We start from the raw sequence: 26,221 nt of genomic DNA, 5'->3' as shown, positions 1-26,221 counted from the left end.
CCACTACAATTTGCCTTCTCACAATGTCTCTCTCACAATTAATTTAAAAAATAATAATAATAATTCTCTACCGATAAAATATTTCGTGCTTTGGTTTTTCTTTTATTATGCCTGTACAAGTAAGAAGATTGTATTGCTAGTTGTGTGAAATTTTTTGAAATCTAGTTTTGATCAGAAATATCCGTTTTTAAGATTATCTGAGTCCGTTAAGGGTTTTTATTGACGAGTGTGATTACTCTAATCCTAAAATTCTGGCTCAAACTTTATTATTTCCTCTGATTACCCCAAAAGATCGACAAACTTAGCGGAGAGAAATCGTCTATTTGGACGTACCATATTATCGTGCCCACTTCTTTCGAGTTTTTTTTTCGAAAACGGCTTCAACGATTTCCTTTAACTTCACTTTGTTCTTGAAGTTCATTTTTTTCTTGAAGGAAAATTTGTTTTTGAGGCCATTTTGAGGAGATTTTAGATGGACGTAATGTTATTCTCTAAAATGGCAATTTTTTGAGTTATCCAAAAGGATGAATACTGGGATGCCGACCACGCCCAGAAACTCGGACGTCCGTGTGAGACACGGTAGAAGCTAACAGCTAGTTCTGGACCAATGAGAGACACTATGGGGCCCTAATTTGGCCCCAGGCCCGTGTGGAAGAACATTTTTTAACAGCAGCTAGCTATTTGCAGTATCATAGAACGGATACCTAACACCAGTCCATACAAAGAAAGCACATGAATTCATCCCTTTCTAGGCCGCCCGACAGATCCGAAAAGATCAAAACTTCTTTCACAAGATGGTTTGCTGATCCGCATATTTGAAACAAAGTAAACAACAGCAAAAAGAATCTTGGCCTAGAAAACAGAAGTCGGCTCTCCCCTAGGAGTATCGCAAAGTGATTTCCAAATGTCTCAAAGTAGACTGCCGCTCCAGGCTGCTCTTGTCCATCCTGGAAATCGCAAACGGAACCAACATTAACCAGTCCATCAACCAACAAAGCTGTACACGTTCTAAACTTCGTATTTCCATTTCGGGCACTAAATTTTTTATCATTCTATCAGAAGACATCATTCTAGTTTAAACATTAAAGGCTTGGGCACACAGAAAGCGGTCTCTGTCAGGCGGTTTAATTGTATTACACAAAGTTGCATCAACTCTTTCAAACATAATGCGGTATACCGCCGCTGGCTAGTCTTTGTCGCCCGCGACTAGTAATCTGGCAGTACAAAATACAGATTTCAACGTGACTTCCTTGCCACCTTTGATCAAAAATGAGTGAAGAAATTGCCATTTTTATAGAAAATGTGCGCAAATACAGATTTTTGTTTGATGATTCACACGGACATTATAAAAATGTTTTAAAAAAACCTATCTTCATGTGACTCCAGTTCGATACCTAAGGCGGCGGTATACCCCTAATTGTTCTCTCTTCTTATTGATTTCTTGCACTTAACTTCGTCTTTTCTTCTTTTTGCTTTGCAAAGCTAATAGCAGAAGGAGTTGCTTTTCGTCAGAGCTCATACGCAATATATAAAAATTAAAACAAAGAACAAGAAAACGCACTTCTACTTCTCAAGAAGAAAGCGACCAAACTGGTATCTTTTGTTAGAGATACCGCATCCGGTGTGACGTCCCCATATCGCAGACCGCTTTCTGTGTGCCCAAGCCTTAATTCTGAAGATATCTAATACATGCATTCTGAGATTTAGTGTGAGTTAGTTTGTTCATTGTACTTATTAGAAAAACAAAATTTATCTTTCAATTCTATTCTAGCGTATAATAGGGAAGATAAAATACCGAAATAACAATCTACGCAGCAGATAGTGTCCAGTCCAGACGCATATAACAAATGATTCATTTCAGAGACCGTGTTTAGAGTCCCCCCCCCTAGCCCAGCCCTTAAATTAAAGTTAAGCGGATGACCGTGAACAGTTGAAATGTTTTTGAGGGGGTTGTTAGAGGGATAAAACGTCATCACTTTGTGTATTTGGTGTAAGTATCGAAAGGGGGTTGACCCACTGTTAAATGTCGTCTAATAATAGTTTCGTACTATATAGCTCGCGGGAGAGCAGATGCAACTCCTCGCGTTATGCAGCAGCTGTGGTGGATACTTAGGATATAAAACTCTCCGGGCACGGGTTACTAGCTCTAGATATCCTGTCAGCATCCTGTGCGCATGCGTGTGAGCGAGTATGTTAGATAATACATTTACAACTTTTTGATTCAATCCATTGGTAAGCCATAATGCCCATCTTCACATCCGGTTTGTACTATGTTTTACTCTGGTGTGAACACTTACTTGAAGCATTTCCTGTTGCATTTTAAGTGATTAATTTATGTTTTAAAATAAAATTTGCACTTAAAAAAGTATAGTTGACGTCAAACACTAAACTCATTCACTAGTAATGCAACTGTTAATCGCAAAAACAAAAAACGAAATTGCTGTAAACCAGGAAAAAATGAATTCAGAAGCTGGGACATCCAAATATACACTTTACAGGGGTTCTGTGCTTTACAATTTTTTCAAAATAATGATCTTATTTACTATTTTCTATTATTAAATTTTAATAGGATGAAAAAATAATTGCCATTTCAGTCGTGATATTTTTTTATTGTGCCGAGCTTTCGACCTAGGGACTAGATCATCTTCAGGGCTAATTTACAAAGTAATATTTTACATTACAGGGTTGGTGTGTCTTCGGTCTAGTTCAGTCCATGATTCAATTCAATTCATTTTGCCTTAATGAATAATTACTATTTTCTCTTTTTAATATAAAATAGATGTTATGTCGTTATATTTCTCTGAAGCGTCTGTCAGAAGAATGTCCAACCACCCTTCTATCAATAGCATTGCTCCCTCCCTTTATAAGATTCTTCCCGGGCAAATGTTTTGAGCAAGTTTTGAAACTACTTTCGCGCTCTATCTGCCCTAAGTTACGAAAAATCGTAAGCCATTTTTCGAAAAAACTAAAAAGTAAAAACAAAAGATGTGATTATTTATTTATTTTTTGGAAACATTAACTGGATGATGTGACGTTTAACTTCCTTCCTGGAATTTTGATTTTATAGAAAACATGTGTAATATTAAAGAAAAAAAGAGAAAGCATTAGCTATGAGGTTAGCGTATTGGATTCCTACGCGGAGATCCAGGGTTCGAATCCAGCTGCAGGCCTTTTTAGATTTTCCTCTTCCTAAGGAGCTTCTTACATTTCCCTGACCGTTGATGGACAATGTTGTATTTAACGAGAGAACACTGTCAGGACGCCGGAAGTGCACTGAAAAAAGCTCCTGGCGCCAATAACCTCAAATAAAATAAAAAGAAATAATAAAAATCAGTATTTTTTTTTTTAATCCCAAATTCTGTGTTTAAAGAAATTTAATGACGTAAACTGCGATTAGGAAATGTCATGTTCATACCAGTTCTATTATTAATACTTGGCCAGTTTAAATATTTGAACAAAAAATAAATTTATGGAGCATAAAAATAGTTCTGAGCAAAAACAGCTGATATTTAAAGATCAATTTTAGTCACAGGAATTTGGGGGAAAAAGTACTTCCGGTACCATGATGATTCAATAACAACCAATGGGCATATACTATTCCAAATACACTTAATTTCGCATAAACTTGGCAGGTATATGCGCCTTTCATTTAAATATAGTTCAAATCTAACTAATTAATGATCAGGGTGTTTATCGCTTGTTGAGTGGAAAAGTAAAATTAAATTTCATCTCAAAATCTAATAGTAACTACAAGAAAAAAATCCTATTAAAAGAAATTTAAAGGGAAAACTAAAATTTAATGTGACAATTTAATGAAATTATTATTTAAAGGTAACCAAAGAGATATGCGTGCCAACATCGCGGAGGAAACTTTCTGCCAAGTTGTGCTTTGTTGTTTGTTTTTGTAACTTGGATAGAATACAAATAGATTTTATTTTTAATAAATTTGTCTATTTTTTGTTTTGTTTATCGTTCGGGAATTTGTTGAATATTCTATTTTGCTAGAAATAGTTTTAGTAAATAACAATTAGAAATATTTGATTACACATCTCTACAATCTTAATATATTTTTAATGAAGGCACCAGTGGTGCCGAAAAGGAGAACGGAAGTGGTTTTGGCAAAGAATGATGGCTCCCTACTCTTAACCTCAACCTCGAAGATGTCCAGATTAACTAGAAAACCTACCGGTCCTCTTCACTTATCTTCAAATCAATCAGGAACAAATCCTTGAATCTGTTTCTCCTGAATCTGTACCAAATGTTCCTGAATTTTTTTTTTTTTTTTTAATGATTTAAGGCGCGTCAACATCTAAGGTTATTAGCTCCAGGAGCTTTTTTCAGTGCATTCTCTCGTTACAGACAACACTGTACATCACCGGACAGTGAGCTGTAAGAAGCTCCTAGGAAGAGAAAATCTAAGGGTCAGCAGCTGGATTCGAACCCGGGACCTCCGCGTCCTGAATTTATTATTATTATTAACTCTACTATCTGGTGGTTCAACAGTCCTTAGAGTAGGACCTGGACCTCCTCAACAAGTTGTCCCCATTCGTCCCGATCTGCGGCCTTGAGGTGCCATCTTTTTACTCCAACCCGACGTTGGTCTTCTTCTACATCATCCTAGCTATCTAAGTCGAGGCCTTCCTCGAATTCTTCTGCCTCCTGGGTTTTCATTGAACAGTTTTCGGGGCACCCTTCCCGCAGGCATCCTATCCACATGTCCCAATCATCTCAAAATCTCCTCTTCTTTATTTTTGGCGACAATGTTTGGTTCTCCAAACAATTACATCAATTCAAGATTCTTTCTGATTTTCTGAGTCGCTATTCTCGCAATTATTATTATTATTATTATTATTATTGTATAAATCTCGGACAATCACCTGAGTAGTGTGTTTCTGTTCCTATAAAATCTTCAGCCTCGCTTTGACCACCCTGTGCCTGATCTCAGTAATTAGTCCAACAATTTTATTATTCAAATCAATTCCGCTGCCATAAATCAACTTTAAAGGTACCTTTGTGGTCAGACTTTGTCTGGAAATCTCTTCGATCGAGAGCAAATTGAAAGCTGGCTCCATTGTCTATTCATCTCGTCCAATTTCTATTTCTTAATTGTGATATTCCAAAATTGAGGCCGGTTCTGGGTTAACTGGAAGCTACGTCGTGACTCTCTTAGTCCACCTATCGTCTTCATCTTCTTGGAGACCTTAGTAAATGTCCACTAGATCCAGACTTCCCTCTAGTGTTACTTAATTGTAATGAACTTAATATCACAAACGCTATAATTCCAGTAAAAGTTGAATGTATTTTCAAAATTCTGAGTTTGAATTAAATATATAAGTTTTTTGGCAGTTATAATACAGAAATTGAGAGTATAATATTAGGAACTCCTGAATTTGAGTTACTTCGCAGTAGATGGGTGTTCATTTAATCCTTATTGTTTTGGGCTTTGTCCATGATCTAGTAGGTATTCGGTCAGAACGTTAGCTGGTACTATTTAAAGCTCTAGTCATAACATACATAGTTTACAAACTGTAGTCTTCCTGATGGAACCAGTAGCTTACATTTCTATCGGCCAATATTTATTTATTTAGCCGTAGAGAAGTGCATTGAATGAATGCCCGTCACCTGAATGATTGCAATAGATACTAAACAAGCCAACCTTGTTATTCTTATAATTAGCCCTTCCGTTTAAGGCAGTTAGGGATAAGCAAAAGGTAAAAAAATTCAATATCTTTGATTTTAGCCTGTGTAGCACGCGTTTATTGTATTCCTCTTACACCGGTTTCGGTCTTCTATCCATCGTCAGAGGTAGAATCAATTAATGTGGTGTACTGAATTCGATTTTTGTTACTTATGTTCTTGTCTCTTACGTCACTTACTGACTGTCTGAGAGAGGTTACATGCTGTGTGTTATTCAAAATGTTAATGAGTTGTAAAATTTTTTGTAAAAAATAATGAAACCTTCAATCTAGACTATTTCTCCAGTGCAGTCTATCCATCGCGTCTTGCTCGCACAGCCCTCGTCCAGCCATTAGCTCTTCGATGCCATTTTGCCACCTGTTCGTAGGCCTGCCTCTTTTCCGTGTACCTGGCGGGCTCCATTGCATCACAGTCTTCGGCATTCTACCTTCTGGCATCCTCAACACGTGACCGAACCATATCAGTTTCTTCTTTTCCATTTCTTCTGTCATTGTGCTGCGCTTCTCCACTATTTTTCTTATATCCGCATTCCTCCTTCTCCCTCTGCGGGTTATTCTCGCGGAACGCCTCCAGAAATCCATTTCAGTCGCCTCTATCTTTTTCTGCATTTTCTTGCTGACTGTCTTGGTGCTGATCTGGACATTGATGCTCCATAAGGCAGAATTCAGCATTCCAATCGCCTTTCTTGCACTTGTCACTCTCTTTACGATATCCATTTCGGATGTTCCGTCCACTTGAAGATAGGAGCCCAGGTATTTAAAACTGCTGACTTTATTTAATTTTCGGCCATCAATTTCACATTCATTGTGTGGGGATGCAGTCATGTATTCCGTTTTTTCTGTATTTATTTCTAATCCCCACTTCCTGTATTCTTCTGCCAGCTTTCTGACCGTTATAATTGATGATAATTGAAGGGAAATTGGTCTGAGGAAACTTCAATGTTGAGAAAAAAATCCTAAATAATAATAATGAAACCTTGTAACTGATTACTGTGTTCTTCTGTACGTTTAGTGTATGTGTAATAAGGTTTCATGAATTATTGTTTTAATATTTTCATAAAATTGTTCACGATTCATCTACATTTTGAATAAATACACATGCACACCATGTAACCTTCCTCACTCAGTCAGCAAGTGTAGCAGTGTGAGAAGGTTACGAATGCGAAGTCTAAATCTTTACACTAAACTATGAGTATGTTTAATCTGTTTGTTTGAAGATGGACTGAAATCCGAAAGCGGTCCGAGGAATGCAATAAACTTTGCATGCTATGACGGGATGAATTCAACGATATTATCCTTGTGCTTTTTCACAATTAATCATACCAATGTTTCAAATTTTATTTAAAAAATAAGAAATTATAAGTTGTTTTGAACTCGGAAGAATCTATGTAATTGTGTGAATGAGATTTCCTATATTTCAAACGAAACATTTGGTGGAAATTGCAAATTTGCTAACTATGATTGGAAAATAATAATTTCCCTTCAAATTTTTCGGTGAATATGGATTTAATCGGGATTTAGCCGAGATCTGGGACGTTAACTTCTGTCGATGGTGACCTACGTATTGTCTTTAACACTAAAGGTGACAGAACATTTTGTTAAAAAAAAAGCTATAAAAGCGAACACAGACAAAGCAAGGACATAGCACGAGTCCTTGTTATTAAGTAAAGGGGTTGTTCGAGTGTACTGACATAGGTACAAACATATAGTCATGCACACCTGTGTGACCCCTTCTAGAATTATGTTCGCATGATTACCTCCGTATCTGTATGTATGTATTTCTCTTCCTAATATCTCTCACTTCTCTCTCTCTGTCTGAACTCGCTCAATGAGTACTGTTTCCGTTCGGAAATTGTTCCGGACATCCGGCCAGCTCTCACTCTAGTACGTACCAACCAGCTTGGAACATTATGGATACTAGGCATTTCCGCTTTTTTTTTTTGGGAGGAGGGGACTAGCCCCTTTAACTTGTCAAAACTAGAGACCATCCTAGTGTTGTTACCATATACCATTGGTTTAAAGAGGATTGATCTTTTTAACAAGGTATTAATCTATTTTTATATATACTCGTATATTTCCATTCTAATGAATCACACATTTTTTTTAAAAAAAAAGAAGTGTTCTTTGCTTTGGTTCTTTTAAGAAATCGCTTTTGTTTATATGTGAGAATGAAACGTGCTTAAAAGTAGAAAATCGCTTGGTCCTGGGACTTCCTATATTGCAAAAGTTTGAGCACCCAAATTGGACTTTCATTGTAACTTCCTGTCTGTAAATGAGTGTATAAAATGTTTAAACCGAAAGTAACTTAAAAAGGTTGGCCAATAAGTTCGTTCGGTTTTTATTTTGGTACAGATTCATTCCGATTTTCTTTTTTTATTTTCGGCGCAAGCGCACAACTCGATTGTTCATTTGAAAGGTTATGTTATGCAACCTTTCTATGGATTTCGGTTTACCAAACATTACTATTGCGCTTACTGTATAGCTGTAAAGATGGAAGAAAATAAAGTGCATTTTCGTCATATTTTGCTCTATTATTTTAAATAAGGCAAAGGAGCTGCAGAGACTCATAAAAAGATATGTTGTGTATAGGGTGATGATGCCCTAACAGTACGCGTGTGCCAAAAGTGGTTTGTCAATTTCTGTTCTGGAGATTTTAACATTAATGATGCGTCCCGCTCCGGTCGCCCGACCGAGATTAATTCAGATGATGTCAAGAGCGTAATCGATAAAGATCCATGCGAATCGGTGAGAGAGATAGCAAGTGCACTTAATATTTCCCATTTGCGCCGGCTGGGATACTTTTCTCGGCTTAATGTTCGGATACCGCATGAAGTAACCTAGGCCAATTTAGCCACTCGTATATCCATTTGCGATTCGTTGCGGAAACGTCAAGAAAACGACCCATTTTTAAAGCGCATGGTAACGGGAGATGAAAAATGGATCGTCTACGATAGTGTAGTGCGTAAAAGATCTGCAGTGAGCTGCCGCGAACAAACTCGAAGGCGAAATTGCATCCGAAGAAGATCATTATAAAGGTATCATCTATTACTAGCTGTTACCGTCAGACAAAACAATTGATTCAACCGCATACTGCTTGCAGTTAACCAAATTGGACCGTGCAATCCGCGTAAAACGTCCAGAATTGGCAAATCGCAAAGGTGTCGTCTCCCACCACGACAAGGCCAGACCGCATACGTCATTGACCACTCGGAATAAACTGCTGGGATGTTTTGCTTCATCCTCCTGGCACCTTCTGATTATCATTTATTCTGATAGTTGCAGAACTCCATGAACGGAAAAATTTTCGATAACGAGAAGACTGTCAAAAAACATTTTGATTGGTTTTTCGACGATAAGCCACAGACGTTCTACGAACGCGGTATAATGAAGTTGGTGGAAAGATGGCAAGAAGTCATCAATAAGAATGGTCAATATATAATTGATTAAAATTTATTCTGTGTATCAAAAAAAATTGTTATTTATTCCACCCTCAAAAACCGAACGAACTTATTTGCCAACCCATTAACTTTTTCTACTTTTTGACTCTTAATTTTTATAATTCTAAAGAACTAATTAATCCAATATGCCGTTAATTGTCAAAATGCAATAAAAAAAAAAGTAAGGTAAAGTAATCGCCTATTTTTTCAGCGGGGCTTAACGTCTAACCAAGTAGGTGCCGTGGACGGTGGCGACTAGCAAACATACTTTACTGAAAATTTCATTTATTAACCATTAAATAAAATCCAAGGCCCAGAGACCGGGAATCGAACCCAGTACCACAATACATATTAGCTTCGCAGGCCTCGCCTCTAATCGCTCAGCTACCGTGGCGCCCCAAAATGCAATAATCTAAATAAGCTTTATTAATTTTTGAAACAATTGCAGTTATTGAATGATTAAGGGAAGCGCTTTCACGTCCATGTTCAAGATGCAACACTTATTTCAGTTGCAATTTTAATTATATTCCAAATTATTATAATAATACGCAATATTGCAGTTTTTGGAAGGTTGAGGCAGATTTAACTACAAACTACATTTTATAAGAATTGTTTAGGTTGCAAACAATTTTTTAATAAATACTATAATCTAAAAGGCGAACATTTGAACATTAGGATGGTTTTTGTATTTAATCTAATTTAGCATTTGTTTTTTGCTCCTTAATTCAGATGATTCTAGTTTGACAAGCAGCGCTTTGAACTGTTTAAAGCTGGCGATGAATAAACACCGAGCCATATGTTATTTACGTTCCTTTTGTTTGGGTTTGAACATTATACTCGACCTATTTTAAAACCAATCTGCTTTCTTGCTTTATGTTTGAAACTGTTTTATTTCTAGTTGAGTTGTTTTTTCTATTACAATAATTTGATTTTTAAGGGAATTGATTGATATATGACGCATTATTACGTCTGTGGATATCTAATGAATTCTAAACTATATTTAATGAAAAGTTATTGAAGTAAAATTACTTGCCTGTGAAGTATTAATGAAATGTTGGGTACTTGCTGATTTGTGTACCATTTTGGCGTTTAATCCACCCTTGTACTTAACTTTTAAAACAGTAAGTTTTTGTTAAGGAGATTAACGTTTAGTACATAGCGTTTACCTCCAACATTAGATTAGAATAGATTCTTTAAGGCGGCCTTAAGGCCTACCCAATGGATTCTGTGAATCTAAGCGATTCAATGGGTCTATTGTAGCTCCCACTACCCTAGAGCTCGCCCTCCAGGCCCGTCCGTTTAATCTGACTCTTAATTCTAGAGAACAGCCGCTGGGTACAGCTCTTTGGCCTTAGTTTTTTCTCCTTGAGGAGTAACATCCTTAGCCAGACAAGTCCCTCACACTGACACACCACGTGCAGAGTGCCGTCTCCTCCTCCTCCTCCTCCTCAAGACACAGAACCTACTAAAGGCTATCATCTTCCAGCCCCATGCGATGCATGCGTTTTCTCTGAGCCTGCAGTGGCCTGGTTAATAGGCCACTGCAATTAATCCTGATAACCACATAGCCTTGACGGATTAAATCTGCATTTAGCCTCCTCCAAACTTACTTTCTGAAAATTCCGGAAAAGAGGAACTCTGTTAGCTGGAGGTTGTGCAATGATGATTATGAAATTGAAAATAAAACTCGCTAAAGTCCATCAATATTGAGTATTCTCACTCTTAAACGGTAATGGACAGATGGTCATAGCACATTAGTGTGTCCAGTTCTGTCGGATTACCGTCAGCTGTACTCCTGCACTGCTTGCCTCACCTGTCCAACGTAGAAAAGAGTATTTATTATAAACAAAATATATATATAAAATAAAAGCGACTCTAATTTTGGTCATCGCGCCGCCATTGCTGATAGAATATTTGGCCGGTTGCCATTTCTGCACCTGTATTAGATAGCCCAAGAATATATCATCTCTTTTTCTCTCTTTATTTAAATAAACTGTATCTTGTAAAAATGTTGATTGTAAATATTTTGTATTTCTTTTATATTTATTACTAATTAACACATTATCCGTTCCGTTCTGTTAATTTTTATTAATTATTTAGGAAATTATTAAAATTATCTTACAATTCCGAACAGTCCACTTAATTAATGATTGCCTTTTTAATTTTAAAGCCATCATAAAAATTCAAAGTTAACGTTATTGGGCAATACCTTGTATAAAAGCGTGGTATTTGCCATTTATAAGATAAAAATGCAAAACAACTTACTACACTTTTTCTAGTTGCAATTAGTGCAATTGCATTTTATAAAAAATTAGAATTTGTCCTAAAAAGATATTCTACATCATTATAATAAAATCATCACCTTTCCATCGCAAGCACTATCCGTTTATTCTCAATCATATCTCGTTCAATATCCATTTATTCATAGTCGGCAGACCCATTATTCGCGACTGAACTCCGAACTAAGTTGATTCAGAATTGAGCGAGTCTTCTTAACGACCATTAACACACTTTGTGTTAGCATTATGCTCTCAGTAGATGAACGAGGGGTGTCAAACTGGCGGCCCCCGAGGTAATCTCTTGTGGCTCACGATGTACTGAAATAAAATGAAAATAGAAAAAGTCTTGATGAAGGAAATAGCGCTTAGAGGGGAGATCGAGGCAATATCGGTACACCCAATTCCCAGTTTCCGTTAACTACTGAAGACCAGTATACTCGTGGCCCAGGGCCTTTTCCCGGGGGGAGCCTGTGGGCTTGTATAAACGCGCTGACTTAGAGCCAGCGATGTTTGGAAGCCAATATGTCCTGCCATTCTCAGTGGAATTCCAGAATGATTCGGTTTTTTTAAAAGATGAAGTAGGAATTCCCAAAATATATTCTTACTCTGGTGAGAAGTATCCAAAAATGTTTGCTGTACAAACTTTGTTATTTTTGGAGTAAGTCCTTGTGTGAGCAACTATTTCCGACCATGAAATTAAACTAAACGGCATACAGATCAAGATTGACTGGATAAACATCTATCTACCTTAATGAAGATTGTCTGCTCTCAGTCTCTGAAACCAGATATTGGAAAACTAGGAAAAATTTGTAAATATGTTGTGGCTCGCGTGAATCTTATCAAATTCAGTGTCGTAGACGGAGTGGGGGCGGAAGCACGTACTGTTTACTATCAACATTTTTTTTTTTAACAAATAAAAAGTAGCTAAATGCGAGATTTGAACCGGTGATCTCTCACTTATAAAGCCACTCTTCAAAACCACTACACCAAAACACTCGTCCGTCTTTCTGCTGTAGAAAATGATTTATTATGATAGGTATTTAGAGAATCTCGTATAGCTTCTGCCTAAAACTCTGCTCGCTTAGCTCTGTAAATACAATTAGAAATAGCGGTAATTATTATCGCCTTTGACATTCTTTTATTGCATGCAAGTTCCACTTAATTGTTTTATTTTGTTAATTTTAATAGCTTTTCATTTACGTCATGAAAACGTTTTTTTTTTTTCAAGGTAAGTGCTTTCAGGTTGTTGAGGGGGAAAACAGAAAAGCGGTGGGGAGTCCAAATAATGGCGGTTGGGAAATTTTCGCTTTTAATAGAGCAGGACAGGAGATAAGAATCACCTGTGTGTTGTCCGTCCGAACGGTGTCGGCGGGGTTTAGGAACACCCCTCACTCCTCTCGACGTACCATGCCAATAGATAGATGTACCTTCTGTATTAGATGGTATGTATGCAGGTAGAGACCCTCCCAATGGCTTATTCGCGTGATCACCAATCGACCCAATATTCGATTGGTTATCGAATGTATAAACATTAATGTGGACACAGACTGTAATAATATTTGTGCCATTTGTTATTCCGCTTGATTTGGTAATAATTTCGTAATAATTTATTGCAGCCTGTACAAATAGTACACGGTATACTTAATAATAATAAAAATCTGTAATGAACTCAAACTAGAATTTCTCTTACTGTAATTAATGTAATTAAATTTTGTTAAAACTTCAAACTTTTACGTTTCCAAAATTATAGTTGATTTTAAAATTATACGAGGGGCACTATTTATATTTTGAGCCTAATAATAAAAAAACAGTAATTTGTCATTGAAAATGACTTTATTGTTTTTCAAAATATTCTCCTTTATGATCTATACACTTCTGCATGCGTTCGAACCACTTGTCAAAGCATTTTTTCCATTCCGCTTGAGGCACCTCCAAAACATGGTTTTTGAATGCATCAACGGCTTCTTCTACCGACGAAAATCGTTGTCCACCTAATTTATTCTTGACGTTCGGAAACAAAAAGAAGTCATTTGGTGCCAAATCAGGACTGTACGGCGGATGACCCATTAATTCGATTTATAGTCGGTTGTTAGACGAGATGTGTAACAGCTGGCATTGTCTTGATGAAGAATGATCCGACGGCGCTTGTTTGTTTTCCTTATTTCATCAAAGACTTCCGGCAAACAAATGGTTGTGTACCATTCAGAATTGACCGTTCTACGTTCCTCTAAAGGCACTGTTGCCACATGACCAGTTTTTCCGAAAAAACAGGCGACCATTTGTTTCGAAGTGCTTCGAGCGCGACCAACTTTTGTTGGATTTGAAACACCCATACAGTCGACTGCTGTTTAGTTTCCGGCTCATACGCATATATCCATGATTCGTCACCTGTTACAATCTTATACACGTCTTTTGAAGCACCGCCATTGTATTTCTTAAGCATTTGTTTGCACCAATCGACACGAGCATCTTTTTGAGATTTTGTCAGATTATTATGTGAGATCCAACAAGAACAAATCTTTTTCACGGCTAAATGGTCAAGCAATATTTTATATACGCTGGTGGAACTAATGCCTAAGGTTGCCTTAATCTCACAGTATGTCACATGACGATCTTGCATTATTAGTTTTTTGCACAGCATCAATGTTTTCTGACACAATAACTGATTTTGGACGACCTTCACGACTTTCGTCGGTGAGCGAATGACGACCACGATCGAATTCGTTATACCAGCGTTTCACAGTGGCAAAAGATGGGGCTTTATCGCTAAAAGTGGAAGTAAGTCGATCGATGCACTCCTGACTTGATAATCCACGTCGAAAGTCGTAATAAATCATTGCACGAAAATTTTCACGAGTTAATTCCATTTTTTCGCTGAGAAACAATTTTCAAGTGACTGTAAACAACACAAATCGCGCTCAAATAACAAAACGTGCTGAAGAAGGTTATGGTCAAAAATGTCAAACTTTCAAGTGGAAACGTCATTTAGCACCTGACAACACTCAGTGTTGCCAAGGCTCAAAATATAAGTAGTGCCCCTCGTATATGTTCACAAAACTAAAATATTACTGTTAAAGGAAAAGTGACGTACGTAGCTTCTAAACAACATATTCTTCCAAAAAAAAGTTGCAACCCCCAAATCGGAAGTTCGCCCCCCAAAATATGTTTCATACACTTTCAAATCAATTAATTTGCAACCTCACTTCCGGTGTTCTGATATTTCTATTCGGAATATGCGTAGTCAGTCCATAATCCAAAAATAAAAACATGTTAGATCCGTACAATATCCAAAATGGTATTTAAGAGTCTACGAAGTCTTACTTCTCTCCTCCCCAGTCACCAATAATCCCCATTTTAACAGAGTTGCCTCGAAAAGTGTTATAATTAAATATAATAGTCCTACTTAGGGAAAGGAATAGTCCGGTAGTTAGCGAACTGGATCCCCAAGCAGAGATACCCGGTTCGAATCCAGCTGCTGGCCCTTAGATTTCCTTTTCTTTGAAAGCATCTTACAGTTCATAGTCCTGAGATCGGCAATGTATTTAAAATAAATAAATAAAATTACAAAAAATTAGTCGAACATAATATGTAATGTGTTGTAAGTTTAAAGACAAATTTAAGTGAAAACCATTTACGAAAAATATGCTAAAAATTGGTAGACCTCTTTAAGTAGAGTGATACTTCCGAAAATTATTCCTAAAATGGCACGTTAGAGTAAAGCCACCACCCCCACCACTTGCCGAAAAGTGTCCAGTTTAATAATTTCCAATAAAACATCATTTTTGGGACAAATTCACAAACTATACATACATTGAGACTGAGAATATGAAATGTCAGATTTAGGGAAAAACCGGATAATGAACGCAATGGGAGAAAAACTAAAGGAAACTTAAATAACAGCAAAATTCTAGAAATTTATTGTTTATTTATAAAGTTTATTGGAGAACGCGAAAATACTAAAATAACTCTAAAGAATTCTTAAATAAACACCCACATTAGTCTAAAAATAGCATCAATTATACTAACGCTTTCTTTATGCTAGAAAACGCTAGAAATAATAGATTTGTGTAAAAAAAAAATTTTCTATATAAGCTTTGAATACCCTAGATTTTTAGCGTAATGAACTTGAACTGAAAACCACCAAATCGACAAAAGCTCTGTGTTGTCTTGATTTTTTTGCGACCGCTGGTTGTTGCAATCTGGACCAATATTTGTACAGAATGCACTAGGAATAAGTGCAGCCTAGTTCTCATGAGAAAGCTAGTATTTGCGGAGAATCATGAGATTTCTCTGCTGAGACCTTTGTATACGCTGTAAAGTCGGGGCGTGTATTGTGTGGTGTAATGATTAAGTAGAGGAGATTTGTAAGTGAGAGATTCGCCAGTTCGAATTCCGGGTGTAGCTACTTTTTAATTATTAGAAAAATTGTTTATAGTGGAGTATGTGCTTCAGAGTCTGTCCATGACACTTAATTTTGGACCGTAGTTGGACGATTTTTAAATCTCTGCCTGAAAAAAAAGGCATTTTACTTCGTAAAGTCGGGATGTCTCCTATCCATTTTCCAACGAATCTTTAAAAAAGTGGATATCTTTTTTGTCTCATTTATTTGACCACCCCCTAATTCAATTAATTCTTTTAACCATCTATTAGATCCAGGTTGTTGCAAAAAAATAAATTTATAAAGGAGGAGTTGCCCTAAATTACAAAGAAAATTTGGTAATTTTATCTTTTATAAGAAAAGAGTAAAATATTGTCAAATTTGGGTGTTTTTTAACGTTACGCTTTTTCGTGCAGTTTTTGACGATCTTAGCGGACAGTTTTAATTGAAATATTCTATTCTATTATTTATATGAGACATTCTTTTTAAAATTTTTATTAAATTATCTACCAATATATGTAACTTGATTTGCCGGTTTGTACAAAATAAAAGAAGTCTATACAAAGAGTAAGGTTTGGCAGTGCGCCATAACTATTTCTGGTATAGTGCACGACGTCTTAGGCTAGGAATAATTGTTGGCTTCCCTTATACGGCCCTTTGTGTCATCTACCCTTTTAGTTCTAACTGCTCTTGTATAGTAAATATCTACCTTTATGTTCTAACATTCAAATAAAATGTTTAAGTTTTAACAATGGAAATTCTCCAATTCCTACAGATAATTTTTTGGATCAAATTTAGAGTTTTTTACAACCTTTGTAAGTTTTGTACGAATTACTGGTAGAACACGAGGTCACTTTTGTGTTTTCTAGATGTAGATCCATTTCTTTTACTGCAAGAATAAAAGGAAAACAATGGATCTATTTGTTTGGGGGATTTTTAGTCGCTACGTTTCTGTCAGGTCTCTTGTTGGGACCCAATCGGAATGGCAATTGATTATTAGTTTTTAGGGTTTTAATTTTGTTTTGTCCGTAGGTACGGACAGTTGTTTTTTACCAGTTTTAAACTACAGTTTAACCCTACAGGGTACTTAAAACATTCACTTTCTGTGAATACTCGATTTCAAAAATTGTACTGTCTTAGCTTAGATAGATAGATTTGAAAGGGGATGGGACTATGCCCCACGCCACCTCTGCCAGAAGAGACTTATTGTGGCTTCCCTTGTTTTGGATCTAGTAGACGAAATCTCCCCTACTAAAGAGGTGGAGGACTTTCCTACTAGTTCTTTTTACGCTACTATCTCCTTTGGTCTCAAAGTTCCAAAGGTTTCTAAGTGCAACCACTCGTAAGAGGCTGTATCCTCTACTTCCTGATACAATCTACACAACAGATTTGTTCCTTACTTCTAAAGGTATCATTTCTGCAGTAAGTGGTCGATGGCAAATTGATCTTTCTTAAGTTAATAGTAAGATAAAACAAAAAAAAATATTTAAATCGTTACAGTTGTTCATTCTTTTTGGTGACTGATTCATAGTTTCAATGGGATTGAAAAAATAATTGCCATTTCAGTCTAGAAAAATTTATTTTGCCGAGCTTTCGACCTAGGGACTAGGGTCATCTTCAGGGCTAGTTTAGAAAGTAATACTATTACATTTCAGGGTTGGTGTGTCTTCTGTCTTGTCTAGTCCCTAGGTCGAAAGCTCGGCAAAATAAATTTTTCTAGACTGAAATGGCAATTATTTTTTCAATCCCATTGAAATCGTTACAGTTGTAAGGACTAAACACTCGAGTTATATTTAAACATTATCAACATCTGCAAACTTCTTCCAGATCCTTAGCATTAACCGAAAGTCCGGATAAAAGAAGAACGAGAAAATTAAGATTGTTTAGTTCGTTAAATAAAGCGCGTACGTTGTTATCTTGCCGGAGTGCGGCGAATAGTGGGGAGATTGAAGAAAGAGTTGATAAAGTAGCGAATGGGGTTCACCCGTGGAACGGTTTTAGGAGGAGATGGTAGGGGGCTGATAGTCACACGGCCAAGGATAATTCCCTTTAAGTCGGCGAGTGTCGGCTGCCGCCATTGGTAGGATATAGCCTAGGAGGGTGTTGTGAAGGATAGAAATTGGAAGACATATATTAGGCAGGGGTGTACAAGGGCGAATGTACTGGGTGTAGAAGATGAAATAGCAGACCGGCTGTGCGCAGTGGAGTGGCTGACACATAGACTGCATTCGTATTAAACTATTCGTCAGAGTGCACGGTGACGTCATCCTCCTATTGTTCTCCTCACAACCCCTCTAAGGTCGTGCTGCCTTCCCCTTATCCCTGTTGCCCCCTTATTGAATATATAATATATATATGTGAATGTCCAGGGAAGTAATGTCTGAATGTGCAAGACAGCCCATGTCTGATTGTCTCCCGCACCCTCTCTTTTTTTCCAAAATTATCTATCAGACACACTCTTTGCCATTCACTATAGGATTTGATTAACCATTGCTAACTTAGTATTCACGTCTGCGTTCAGCATATATTAATATCATTTAAACAATAATATTTTAGTGGCTAACTAGAAATGATTTTAACCAAAATAAACATTATTCGACCCGTTTTTGAAAACAACTCATAAAAAGGAATAAAATCCACACTTCCACAATCGTATCCACTTCTTTCTAGGATTTAAACCACAGTGAAGACTTCCGTCTTTCAGCATACTTGGAGAAGCTCCTAGGAAAAAAAAAATGTAAGGGCTAACAGCTGGATACGAACCTGGGATCTCTGCGTTGAACTCCAGTTTGCTGATTCTTTCCCTCATAACATAAAGGCTTAGCCATTAGCGAACTTAAATGTGTCTATAGACAAACCCAAAGTACAATTCATTCTTTATAGAGAGCAACAATATGATCTATTTTGATCCTTTGATTTTAGTGTAAATACGTTGTTTACAAAAAAAGGTAACAAGAAGAAGAAGAAGAATATTTTTTGAAAAAGCCGTTTTTGCTCATTTTCGGCAACTTTTTTCTCGAAATCTGTTAGATCTGGGTTGTTGCAACAAAATTACAGTTATAAACGAGGATTTGCCCTATATTATAAAGAAAATTTGGGAATTTTATCTTTTATAGAAAAAGAGAAAAAAATTGTCAAAGTTTGGTGTTTTTCAACGTTACGCTTTTTCGTGCAGTTTTTGACGATCAACCCTTGTACAACTGTCCTACCGGATAGTTTTAATATTTTTATTAAAAGACCCAGTTGTCAATCTATTTTTTAGCCATTCGCCGCCCGGGACCAAGTACTCCCGCAGCACCATCTATCTTTGCGGATGTTGATTTACTGGAGCCTAACTGTTCGCGAATACTTCATGCCGTAGTGTAAATACGCACCTCTAGCTCAAAAGCGCTTCTCCTTTCTTGACCTCTTCCAATAGTTCTGGTCTCGAAGTCTTCTTCGTATCTTCCTCTTTTTTTCATCTTTGCGACATTTTTCTTCATCCATAGATACTGCAATACCATTTTTCTCCAATTTGGTTACTTTAATAACCAACCATGTTCTTCTTCTCTTGTCATTTTGTCGATTTCGTTCCTCATTGCTTTCATCCGTTACTGTATCTTTATAAATCATTCCATGTTCAGTTTTGTTCTCACAGATATTGCTTTCTGTATCTTCGTTACTTACTTTTTGATTTTCATTTCATCGCTATCGTTAGCCTTCGCTTCACATTAACGTTATATCATTAGTTCTAACCTATCACTGTTAGCGCTGTATCTTCTTGCTTTTATCAATCTCCTCACATTTTTGTTTTCGTAAAGCACTGTCTAACTTCCTGTAACTTCTTTCTATTTGTAAGTTCCTTTTCTATAGCCGTCATAGTGCTTCTTCCGCTTTCTTCTGAATGATAAAAAAACGTGGAAGACCTTCTTTTTCCTTGCTAATAATTTACTTCGTACGTCCATTTCTTTAGCAGCCTCAGGTACGCGTTTGTTAATGAGAAATTATTATACAATTACAAATTGAAATTAGCTTTTCAGGATCATATTTTTAAAAAAAATGCATCCGTTATAGACATTTATTTCTAATATTATCTAATATTTTGCCTAATTTCTACAAATAATTCGATTGTACTGTATGTGTCTGCATTTAATAATATTTATAAAACACATGCTCCAATTATGAATGTCTCACACCAAGTGAACCGCACAGTCTGTTAGCATATAAGAACCCCCCTACAAAGGTCCTTACTGCACGCTGCATGAAGAAATGATTGTGAGAAAAACTAGACAAGGGACACGTGTGTATAACACCGACACCACGTGGGTATTATTTTATCATCCATTCTGTGTTTTAAGATTGCAATTAAAAAACAAACAATGGAAAATTTTTAATCATGAAATGTTAAACCATAATTTTGTCGTGAAAATCAACATCTGAAGGGGACAAAAATTATTATGGTCAAAAGCAGAGATCTATTTAGTTCGTAATAAATTCTCTTAAATTTGGTACAGAGTGTTTAGAGACCGGAATATTAAAAAAATTCTTGGTTTTTACTGTCACTCACTTTACGAAGAAAGAGAAAATACTAGTACAGTAAGACCCCGCTTAACGCTGTTTCGTTTAGCGCTGTTTCGGTTTAGCGCTCTTTTATTTCAACCCGGGGATTCCCAGAAATCGCTCGCAGCACTACGGGGATTCCCCGAAATTGTGCACTTGATATGGATGAAATATGGAATTAGCGAAACAAGCCGGTTTAGATGAGGTAAATGCGGAAGACGTCGAAGAAATAGTTCATGTTATATAGTTAGTAGAAACATGTTAAGATAGCCTCGTTTAGCTCTGTTTCGCATTACGCTCTACTTTGATGGAACGTATCCCCCGCGTTAAGCGGGGTCTTACTGTATACTGATTTTTGAATGTGAGTTTTCATTTTGAGATCCCTTAAAGTGTACTGTACAAATTCGTCTGCGTAAATTTGTCCGGAAAAGCCAGTTTCCTTCAGGAAATTCTACAAAGGACATCTCTGAGAGAAGGAAATGGTAAAGTGCCATTTTTATTCTACGCACAGTTCTATGTCTTGAGGTCCTGTTAAGAAGGATTAAATTTTTGGCTAAAATTAGCCTCGTTCAATCAATCAGGAAGTATGGAGCGCGCTGGAAACATAAGTGGAAGTCAAAATCTCTACATCAAACTGATTATCGACTCGATCTCAACCTCTGTTGACGAATGAAGTCCGAAACCGGTCAGCGACTTAAAAATCATATGTAATTTATATATTTTTAAATAACTTCAACATAAGAGAAATTATCTGTCAAGTTTTAAATGAAACTGAGTTCTGTATTTAGGTTTATCAAAGGTGAACGTACCACACTGCACATTTGGCAGCCATCTTTTGCTACAGAAATAATTCTTTTGGCAACATCATGTTATCATAATGTCATTTGGGGTGGTTACATACATAGCATCCTGAATGGTTTGTTGGAAGGTTATGGACCTTTAAAGGAGGTTTACTTCTTAAAAAATTGCCAGGATCTGAAGAGAAAATAAAGCAAGGGGTCCTGTAAATAGTATTTGGAAATAGGAATGTCTTGGTTTTGTGAAGCTATTTAGGGAACTATTTTACGTGTTATAAGACTATAAACTACCAACACCAATAAAAGGGTCTCATGCAGTTAATACTAGGCCCAACAAGTGTTTAAAAAACGCCCTTACAAGTTTAGTTTTTGTTTGTATGTATGTATTAACAGAGGAGTAGGACAAGGTAATTTCTAACTTCCTTAAGGTTTGTGATAAGGGCTACTGGTTACTGTGATATCCTACCACCCGTCGTCTAGCTCTTTCAATTGGTATATGTCAACAAGCATTAACTACTTCATCATTTTAGTTTTTTTTAATTTTATTTATGTTCGTTTCCTCTTCACGTGTACTTCCTTTATTTATAGTTTGAACTATAAACGTCATCGTGTTGAATTTCAAAGCGATGTTTTTTAAAAATCTATTTCTAAAATATTATCTTTTATAAAGATAATTGCGATTGTCGCGCATTTTCGGAATTCAGTTTTAAAACGTAAAGTTCATGTTTTAAGGATCACCGGAAACACATTTTAGAGATAAACGTCATGGAAAGCTCGAGATCCGAAAAGTGAATGAAATTTATCTACAGAAAGTGCAATTTTATTGATGTTATTTTTGAGATTTTGAGGTTTTATGGGGAGTCATTTTGCTTGCTCAATAAAAATAGGATGGTTGAGATAGACAAGGTTTTTACTAAATCTGTCATAATTTTACAGATGGACATAAAAACATAAAAAATTTCGGACATAATTAACAAAATCGTACCTACATTTTGAACGTACCTCCAAATCGGTTTGAATTTTTATTTTTTACTGGCAAATTTTGTATAAGGTCTAAACTGGGAATCGAACTCAGTACCACATCTTAGCTTTATAGGCCTTGCCTCTAACCGCTCGGATGCTGTGGTGCCTAAATAAATCAATTTTACATAAATCTGTGACTGTACTTTATTTTTTAATAAAGGAGACACCAAGATGTAAAAGTAATCGTTAGTTATTCAGACGAGGCTTAGCGTCTAAACTCTCTATTAGTTTATCGTGAACGGAGAAGGACATACTTTCATTATTATAATTTGTATCTAACCAAAATAAGAAGTTGGATTCAAACTGGAAATCTTCCACTTACAAACCCATTTTCATATCCAACCCCTCACAAACACATTGCGCAATATTGGTAAGAGAATCCCTTTTGGGGGACTACCCGACTTCTACAGGGATTTCGGCAGTTTTAACACACTTCCACTGATACTGAATATAACTTCATTTGGGTTTACCGAACCCACAGGCAAACTATAGTTCATTATAACACGCGCGCGAACCCAAAACTACATTTAACATTTTTAGATGCCCGTATTCTCATTTTAAAAGTGTTAATCCCGGAAAGATTTAGTTTAAAAAAAGAGAAAAGAAAGAGAAATAACCTTATGAAATACTTGAAAACTAAAGATTTTCGAACTGCTAAAAATTAATGAAATGAATAAAATGTTACATTTGTTTTTGTTTTTTTTTCCTTTGTTATTGGCCTCTTGAGAAAGCAAATCAGCCATTTAATTTCTTCTTTAGCATCTTGAATATTTACAGAGTTATCCTGTTGTTTGTTATAAACTCAAAGAGCTCTGTATAAATTCTGCCATCATCAGCTGCCAGAATAGTATTTAAATTGGCAGGTAACGGACATCCCGTCGCTATCACTGCCCTCCACAAACGCTCTCTTCCTTTAGTATTATTAGTACATTCCAGGATTAGATGGTTGGCGTCTGCTATTATTCCTGAAGTACAGGAACACTGGTGAGATGTTTCCACCCCAATCCTGGCTAGATGGTGCGGCGAATAATTGTGGTTGAACCTCATTCGAATGACAGTGCTAACAAATAGAAATAAAACGCTATGATTTGCTCCCTGTTTTCAGTTTTGAGCTGTTGGTTTCTATGGAAAATACTAAGAACATTCATTCAAACTTTTTCCAATACAACGAAAACCATTCAAATGCTTGCAACAACGCACTGCTTCTTAACAAATTACACCGCTACTTTCCCAACGGATATCAGCTCTTCACAGATGGTTCTAAGAATCAAGACGGTGTGGGATGTGCAATGATTGATCTTTCGGCTGACGTCTCCTTACAATTCAAATTAAATAAGTTCGCTTCCATATTCACAGCCGAATTATTTGCTGTATATCAATGTTTAAAGTATGTAGATTCAATAGACCAATCGCTGGTGTTAATTCTCACAGACAGCAAAAGTGTTCTCCAAAAACTACAAAATTCTGGAAATAATGCTCCCGCTTTAATCTTAAAAACTTCCGAATTATTAAATAATATTCTAAGAAAAGGCAAATCGGTACATTTAATCTGGATTAAGGGTCACACAGGTCTGAGAGGAAATGAAATCGTGGATCGTAAAGCCAAGGAAGCGATCTCCCTACAACATACATCGCCATACTCACTGTTGGTCTCCGATATTAAAAACTATGACAAAAGCGGAGTGCTATACAGAATGGCAGCGGACATACGAATTGGCAAAGGCGAGAAAAGGCCAATTTTACACAGCCATCCAATGTAGTTGCATTTGTTAACAAAACGAGTAAATAAATAATTTTTTGTGAATGAAGAATTGACTATTTTTCACATATATTCACATAACTTTATTTTTAACTTCCAAAACTTCAATAATATTGTCAAATGAAAATAGATTTGCTATAACTATAAAGCAAAAACTGACTGTAAAGTTTTGTTAACTTTGGAACTAAATTATGGTTACATTTTATTTTTTTACTGTTACAAATTCTTATTTTTAAATTGATCTTTTTTTTTTCTGCTGTTGACAAGAATTGATATTTGTAACAATATTTAGCCTATTCTACATTTCCTTGGCAATTTGCCTTGGAATTTTCTGCATGAGAAAGATGGTAAAAATTTAGCATCAGTATTTTAAATTTAAAAACAACAAATCTGCTACGAACGGTCACATTCTATGGCCACACTGTAATTAATTTTACTTGAAATTTTAAATTTTTACGAAAAATAAGTTAATTTTAATATTGTTCTTGTCCACTTAAATGGATCCACTTACAGATCCAGCCAATCAATTCTCCTGAATCGGCATTTTGGTTACATAAATTAACCCTAATTAACATTTTAATATGAGATAACTCTTAATATCACTCAGCAATGGCTCTTTACTAGGTACCCAACCATATCTCTCCTGCGTCCGTATTCGAAGTCCCCTTGGAAAAACAGTAAAAATGTTTTACATAAGTTTCTTATTTACTTTTCTTCAATAAACATACTCTGTGTAAAGGAAACCGTTGAAGCCATTTTCGAGATAATCTGGAGAATTGAAAAATCGTTTTAGCCAAGTGGTAGATCCAGTTTAACCATTGTCACCAAAATAAGCTAGTTTAGAAGAGCAAAAAGTTATGCTAAATGCAGGTGCTGCTTGTTCTGACGGTTTGTGTTCATTAGCTTTCAGCGAGGATGAAAGACAATGATGATTATTGTATCCCTGACCAGTTTCAGGCTTTTTATCTATCCATTTTATCTATTTATCTATTTCGGACTTCCATCCAATACTCACTGAGTAAGTTTAGTGTGAGACGGAAACACAAGTGAAGTCAGTATCTCTACATCAAACCATTATTCTATCTCTGATGAAGGTTGATAGACATTTACGTTTAAAAATCGATTTGAACTCCGCACGACAGTGAACAGTAAGAAGCTACTAGAAAGAAAAATAACTAACGGCCAACTGCTGGATTCGAACCCCTAGTTCTCTGCGTGGGTATCTAGTAGGCTAACCTCTGGCCTAATCTCTTCTCTCACATAAAATATTTAAGACGGTTTTTTCGGAACAGATTTTATTACTCTGAAAAGAAAGTAATTTTATAAATAAATAAATACAATACAATGCAAAGAAATACAATATGAATACATAAATAATTAAAACAATATACTACCTGTAATGAATCATTAAATTACTAGTTAACATTTAACCATCACTGAACACTATGTACGAGGGTCGTTTGAAAAGTGCGTGCAAAGGCAGAGAGATAGCGTATCGAGGTTATGTTTAGTTAGTAGCATCTCTTGGAAGAACACACACCAAGTTTCAGCCAGATCGGTCTATTTCTTTGTGTTTGGCATTCGTTTGAATCGAGGAAGTCGAGTGATTTTCAAAAAATGGACGAAAAATAATTTCGGGTGTTGATTAAACACTATTTTAAGAAAGGCAAAACGCCTCAGGAGACTAAAGAGAAGCTTGATAAACATTATGGTGACTCTGCACCTTCGATTAGAACAGTTTATAAGTGGTTTCAAAATTTTCGGAGTGGCCATATGGGCACAAGTGACGCTGAACGTTCTGGACGCCCTGTTGAGGTTACTACTCCAGAAATCATTAATAAAATCCAAGATATGGTGATGGATGACAGAAGAGTGAAGGTGCGTGAGATTGCTAGTGCTGTGGGCATCTCGAATGAACGGGTACATAATATTTTGCATCAACATTTGGACATGACAAAGCTATCCGCAAGATGGGTGCCGCGATTGCTCACGCTTGACCAAAAACGAAATCGTGTAAGGACGGTTTGCAGCTGTTCCAGAAGAATCCGCAGGACTTTAAGCGTCGTTTCGTCATTGTGGATGAAACATGGATACATCACTACACTCCTGAGACCAAAGAACAATCTAAACAATGGGTTACCAAGGGGGAATCTGCGCTAAAAAAGGCGAAGACCGTTCCTTCGGCCGGAAAGATTATGGCGACTGTCTTTTGGGATTCGCAAGGAATAATCCTCATCGACTATCTGGAAAAGGGTAAAACTATTACAGGTGCATATTATTCATCGTTATTGGACCGTTTGAAAACCGAGCTGC

The 26,221-nt window shown here is 36.4% G+C and overlaps 1 protein-coding gene across 2 annotated transcripts in view; it reads left to right on the top strand.

Moving 5' to 3' along the window:
* The window catches only part of LOC141458200 (RNA-binding protein 24-like), a 114,434-nt gene that overhangs the window by 43,200 nt on the left and 45,013 nt on the right, over positions 1-26,221 (top strand). The gene's annotated exons all lie outside the window — the stretch shown is intronic.

This window comes from Rhodnius prolixus, unplaced genomic scaffold, assembly GCF_049639745.1.
Source record: "Rhodnius prolixus isolate KJV_2025 unplaced genomic scaffold, Rpr scaffold_5, whole genome shotgun sequence".
Taxonomy (NCBI): Eukaryota; Metazoa; Arthropoda; class Insecta; order Hemiptera; family Reduviidae; genus Rhodnius; species Rhodnius prolixus.
The sequence above is the reverse complement of the archived record's forward strand: the minus strand, read 5'-3'. Positions and strand labels throughout refer to the sequence as shown.